The sequence below is a fragment of the Tetrao urogallus genome, assembly GCF_951394365.1.
Source record: "Tetrao urogallus genome assembly, chromosome: 8".
NCBI classification, from domain to species: Eukaryota; Metazoa; Chordata; class Aves; order Galliformes; family Phasianidae; genus Tetrao; species Tetrao urogallus.
The window spans coordinates 8,683,413-8,690,581 of NC_136821.1; positions in this window are offsets into that span (position 1 = coordinate 8,683,413).

Here is a 7,169-nt window from a genome sequence, read left to right on the forward strand (position 1 = left end):
AGGAGATTTAATTAGCTGTTCAGGTGTTTGATTGAATGCACAGGTTTCTTGACAAAAGGGGATGTGGATTGGAATGATGAAATCCAGAGCTTAAGGAGAGAATTCTGATGCTCCAGATGTATTCTGTAGGAAAGCAGATTTCTCAGTATATATATAACTTTTCAACCGAGGTGACTCCTACTTTCTTGTGGGCAAGCTGAACATAGGATAAAATTGTTGTTTGGGTTTTTTTCCAGTTAATGGCTCATTTTGAAGAGAGGTCCAGGCTATTTGGTCAAAAAATTATGTAACTTCTGTACTAGGAGGGATGGAAAATACAGTAATAGTTACCCTTTCTGGGAAGTATACTTCTTCCCAGAGCCCCTAGGAGAAGAAATTTGTTTCAGAGAGATCAGTGTAGACAAACTAAAAAAGCTGAAGGAAATAGAAAATAAGGAAAATGTGTGAAAATAAAGCTGCAAACTGGCTTGTACTGCAAATATAGTATATCTTTAAAGCCTGTTAGAGTAAATGTTTAGAAACAAAGATGATCAGAGTAACCAGAGTTGTGTTTTTTGTTGTTGTGTTTTGTTTTTTTTTTTTTTTTTTTTTTTTTTTAAATACAGTAGTCTCTCCTCCACCGAGTTTCATTTTCATCCCAGTGGAAATTAGTCAAGCTTCTCTGTTCTCCACCGGTGGATGCCAGCCCTTCAAAGAAACGAAATTCCATTTTATGTAAGTGATTCTCCTTTCTATGTGTTAGTGCTTTTATGGGCCAGGGTTCAGTGTACATAGAAAGTGAGAAAAAGCTGTTACATTGCTTTAAATTGTTCCTGAAGTTCTAAGGGACTGTTTTCACAGCCAGTAGTGCACAGACCCCACAGTCCATGCTTCCTTCCAAGATGGCTCATAATATGAGGCTAACTCTTCCCCATTGAAGGTAATAATCAGAGGAAACCCAGGTATGTCTAAAAAGGTAGAATTTGGCTAGGTAACTAGAAGCCTTAGATTTTCAGACTGGCGGCTACTTAAGTGCTCTTCTGGCTGACTACACAGCACTTTCAGAGATGAGATATAAATTATAAGAATTCTAACTTGCAATTAATAGTTATTCACAGTTCTACAGCTGTTCAGTGTTTTATGGAAAGGGCTGAGGGGTTACAAAAAATAAATGGAAAGAAAAAAGATTTGCGTGAGGAGTGAAGTAATGGAAGTTGTACTTTTAGTGTAAACTTACTCAGTACACTGGAATTTTTTTTGAAAGTTGTTTTTTATCAATATTATTATCTATAATGGATTAAACCAGTGCATAAATTTTGGAGTACATTTCTATGCATGTATGTGTATAGTTGGCTCTAAAAAACTGCTAACTGTTAGTAAACACTGATATGCTTTATAGGGTTGGGTTTTTTTTTAAGGTTTGGATAGCAGGATTCAATAGCAATAGTGTGAAATTTGGCATTCATAATCAATGGCATGTACAGCAGCACTTGTGCAATCATCAGCCTTAAGGCTATATTTTTACAAACTGTAGAAGACACTTTTCTGAGGCATCTTTTTATGTGCTTTCTTATACTCATGTTAAAGATGCAAAACACTTTTCATGGGAATTCATTATTTTATATTAATTACATGAATGTGCAGACTGAGTTCAGTACTTCACATTGCAAATTAAAATCAATTATGCTATATAGCAATATTCTCACCTATTTGAGTGTTAATTTGTAGATTGCTTTCTTTTGAGAATCAAAGGGCTGTATTCTTACTGACTGAAATGGTAAAGTAAGAATGTGTAAATTGATGTGCAGAATGTGACAAGTTTATTTCCACCCACTTAAAATAAAATTGCTACTGCTTCCCTTGTTTGGAAAGGATTACTTGGCTAAATGACAATGCATCTGTTTTACCAATTAAGATATATCCATCCTCTCTCAAAAAGCCTGTCTTATTAGCAAGGTTAATAACCACTGATTTGTGCTTTATCTCTTTTCCCTTTTATTACATAAGAAATAAGCATTAACATCTAAATAAAGTAAAAGTGGCATTTTACAAATTAAAAAAAAAGAACGTAGTTATTTTATATGGAAATGGTCTGTGAGCTTGAATGCTCAGTAATTGGGTATCAATCTCACTTACTGTTCCATGATGAGAGACAACTCATTGAGGTCTTTAAAATGTAGATTAATTATATTTTATAAAATGGCTGAAAGAAAAACAGCAATCTCTGTGTCTGAGGTAAGGAAGTGGATGAAACTATATTTTCAGCTCACAAAAACAGCTTAATGAGCCTCAGCCTAAAGAAACCTTGTGACCTCTGTGTTTGTAACAAAGGCTGAGTCATTCCAAGCTCAGTTTGAAGTTTTTCTTGTGGTTTGGGTATTTGGTCTTTCTTCTGCACAGGTTTTCTTGTGTATAGTAAAAGCTATGCTCACTAGGCAGCCTTTGCCTTGCAGAGGCTTGCCAAAGGCTTTGATTCAGCTATTTAACCAACAAGGATTTTAGTTCTCACTGACTCCTTCTGTTTGGTTAGAAATAGCTAGCAGGTTTAGAAATTATCAGATGAGATGTACACAAATTGTCATTTCCTCAGGAAGCCAGATAAAGGCAGAAAACCAAGACCTTGTGCCAGTGTAGGTAAATTTCTTTGTAAATACTGCTTTTGTGAATTGCTGCTGGGCAGTCAGTAAGCATGTAATTCATTGAGTTGCTAGAGGGACCTCAGGCAGCTGATGTTCTGAAGGCTTCTGTGACCTCTGAAAATGGGAGTTGTCAGTGATACGCTTTAGTTTTGCATAGAGGTGATTTTTAAGGCAGAATTTTCTTAAAATTATATAAAAATATATTTATATATTTATTTATATTTATTATATTATTTATATTATATTATATTTATATTTATTTATTTATATTTATTATATAAAAATATATATTATATATCCTTCCTCGAAAGAGATCCAGAGATCATGATTTGGCCAAAACGCCCCAAACACGTCAGATAAGGCTATCTTGTGCCACTTAATACCTGCAGAAGCTAATTGTTTGTGAGGGACTTTGTTTGATTTCTGTATGACCACAGCAGGGATTGAAAATTAAATCAGGCATCTCCTGACAAATTCCAGGTGACTCCAGAACACCTGCAGGAAGTATTTTTCCAAGGCAATGGTGCATCAAAAAACATCTTCTGATGAGCTGCTTGCTTGTGCCAGGCAGTGTTTAGTTCCAGCACACTCATTTTTACCATCCAAAGGTTAAGCTGTATCTAAATAAGTGAGAGCTCTCCAAGCTGAAGGGCAATAGTGCTTGATTCCATCTTTAAAGAAAATTTCCAGGACCCAATTCTACTGTTTAGTTGAACAGGTTTTTCAATGCATTCAGGTTTCTTTGTTGTTTTTTTTTTTTTCCTGCTGTTGGAAGACCTTTCCTACTACTGCAGTCAGGTTTTATGAGTTTCTAAGAGCACCAAGGATTGAATTAACAGTGCTTTATTTTTCATAAGCTGATTTTATTTGGCTTCAAAATTCTGAAGCAAATTACGCCTCTCTCACCAGCTAATTACTGGTTTATAATCATTTCACAGTGTGGAGTCTCCAGTTATCCAATGTGCACTGCCTGTAAATCAGCAGTGCACCTTGTCACCTCAGGGATACTGACTATGTATTATTGGCTGAGCTTCAGGGCACCAGATGAAGAAACAAAGGCTTATTTCCCTTGAGTTTGGATTTGCATGATTAGTTCTTTATGTGTTACCCTGAAAATGGACAAGTATCAAGAAAGAATTGCTTTCAGACAGTTCTTTCTTTGCTTCCCTGCCTCAGTAGCCCCCTACTATACAAACAGTTATATTTCAACAAACTTACCATTTGGGGTAACATAGTAGGCACAGATGTCCCTACACAGCTACTGTCAGCAACCACAGACAGTCATTTTATATACTTGAGCAGGAATGTGAAGTGTGGCTCAGAAAGCTGGAAAGTATTGAAGAGCATTCAGCATCCACCACTCCAGAGGGTAGCCCTAAAACTTCTGAGTTCCCCTGAAGCTACCAGCCCAGAAATATGAGTCCCTGAAGTTCAGCTCCTTCTGCTAATAACCCCTCCAGGTCATTGCTGGAGCACTGCATAATTTGCAGTAGCTCTTTGATAATGCTGCAAACAGCTGAAAAGGAGCACAACAGCTCTGTCTGCTGTAACAGTGATAGGTAGCCATCTTAGTTGCTCTTTCACACCTACTGCAGCCATATCTCTGATCACTTCTATGTTCTCTTACTTCATGAAACATGCCACCTGATCAACAAGTTCTCTTCCAAAGCTACCTGGAAACACAGTGTGGTACCTAGAGTAGCAAGACTCTCCTTTCTGCAGCCTTCCCTGCTCATCCACTGGAAATACCAGTTTATGGCACCACAGGTACTTCAGTGGTACTTCTCATCATCCGTCGCTTTGCAATCAGTTAATTCAGTAGGGTGACGTTCTTGCCTTGTCAAAAGCAGGATATGTAGAAGCTATAAGCTTATATTCATGATGTGCTCATGCACACCCCTGTTGAGAGGCGTGACTCAAGTTAAACTGCATAGTTCAAATCCAGCAGAAAAGGCAGCATTCCACTCGTAATGGTCACCAACATCTGTGTCCAGCAGCCAAGGCAGGCTCACTGTGCCCACATTTTAATCAACCTTGATTAAGACAAGCATGCGCAGCTATTCTATGATTCAGTCAAACCTCCCACCTTTGCTGAGACCTACTTAAAGACTCGTGTTTTATAATGCAGCCTTACTTCTGCACAATTAACAGTGAATAAAATAACAGTTACGTATAATGAGTGTTCTTGATTACTCAATTAACCAGAAGGAAAAAATAGAATGGAGAAAGAGCACCCCTGAGTATAAGTGTGAAACTTCAGCTGATGTAAACTGAACCAATTGGGAATGTACAGAACTTTTCTTGTTGTTTGTTGTCTGTATTTGGCATTGACAGAAGAGGTTCGTATGACTTTGGTGTTACATGATTGCCAGAAGGCAAGACTACTGGCCAGATCTTCAGCTGGTGTGCTCATTAATGCCAAATGCAAAGCTCATGAGTCAGATCTCCAAAATGTCTGAAATACTTTTAAATCGGCTTGCCATTCTTTCTCTTTTTCTTATGGTTTCTGAGCTTCAGGTTATGCTTAAAGTACATCCTCAAGCTTTTCCTGAACTTGTAAAATCTTAAAAAATATATGTCTATTAAATTAAAAACCTTGTTGCTTAATCATTAGTAGCTAAAGGGCTGTTTGTTGTAACAGTGCCAGACAGTGTGAGACCTCTGCCGGTTTCTGTTGTTATTAGGAGAGACATACCAATTTTAAAAGATCCACAGGCTTCACCTGAACATCTCTTTAGGGCCTAGAGCTGTTTCTAGGGGAAGAATCAAGCCTCTGAAAAGTCACCCTATTTCAATGTTGTTTGATTCTTTCTGCCTTTTGGTGTTGTGTGAAGTTACTTGGCCATCATCTTCTGGTCTGAAGAAGGTGTAATATGAGAGTAGCCAGAAAACTTCAACAGATGTTTCTAGGAGAGCAAAACTGGGGGAAACAGTGTTAATGTTAAAGCTAGTTTTATTCTTTTTCCTTTGAAACATCAAACACTATGTTGGTCACAAGAAACTTGTGGTTATGACTGGATTGAGTGAGGACTGTGGCTATATCTAGCTATTGTTGGATCCTAGAGTAGCAAGACTTTCCTTTTTGCAGCCTTTGCCTGTTAACCCACTGGAAATACTAGGTTATGGATCCATGGGGGACTATATAATGATAATAATAACCATTATTATCTGGTATATAATAGATAAATGGCAGATTTTGCGGAATTGACGTACTGAATTTTCTTCAGAAGTTTTGGGTTTTGTCTCTGATCTACACTGTCTGTAAACAAGCATTTTGTCACTGTTATCAGTGCCATTAGTACTAGCTCTTTTAGCCTGTATTGTTTCTTCCCATATTAAATGTTTGCTCCAAAAGCATTATCTTAGTTTTATAGTGAGAGATAACTTGGAACTTGGTGCCTAGGGGAGTGCTTCATCCTGCTAGACTGGGATGGCACACCAGGGGCCTGACAGTAGGTTGCATTCCTTGAAAAGCCTTCACTTTATTCCATTGTTAAATGCTGTTAAATGTTCTCTTTTAAATTCTGTGGGTTTGTCTCATCAGATGCCGCTGGGATTCGCTCAGGGACCAGATGGCAAGAAATTCAAGTTCCTAACTCCCTCTGGTGCCACTGGCACTGAAGCTTCCAGTATCTTCATAGATTTGAGCAGAGAGCACGTCAGAATGCAAACAAAGGAATCTTTAACCTCAGATATCGCAGCAACTTGCTAATTGTGGACGGAGTCCTCCTTTCAGTCTCTCAGGCCCCACAGATTGTTTATTCTTGCTGCTCTGGAGTGTGTTATACTGCCAAAGGGGCAGAGTGACATTACTAATTTATAATAATCACTCTAAAAATAACCAGAAAGCTATGGAAAAATATCCGGGAGGAGGCAATGTGAAAGCACAGCTATCCTGCCTATTCTCCCAACCTCACAAACATACCAGAACACGGTGAAAATCTCCTTTTTAATAAAAATAATTTTGTAAGTGCCATAAAAGATGACAAAACTTCCCACCGTGTGCAGTGACAATCTGGCACTGAAGTGAAGCCATTCCTGTACTTTCAAGAAAGATGTGACAAATTATTGCTGTGATTATGGTTATTATTTAAGTGTCTGTAACATCCATTCCAGGAGTTGGAGATTGATGTACAATTGAATGTCACTACTAAGGTGGATCTTACCTATTAGGATAAAATAAATATTAGAGGTGAAGGGAATAAGGAAAGAAAGTATTCCCAAAACCATGAGTTGAGAATAGATAAATTTTATGAGTGGTCCAGTTGAAAAATATTTTCCAAAATAGCCTCTGCATTAAATCAAAACAGTACAACTCTGATAAATTGTTGATAAAGAAAACCAAAGGAGGCATCTATGATGGCAAGCATGTCTGTGGTTGGTCACAGAATTTTTTGGCTCTAAGCAAAAGTTACTGGTTGAGGCTGAACACATTGTTGTGAATCCATCTTGGCCTGTCTCTGTTAAAGTATGCAAATATGAGAAAGTGAAGTTCACAACCTGTTTTCAGGTCCCTGAAAGTAAAGAAATCCAGACACTGTAACACAGCAA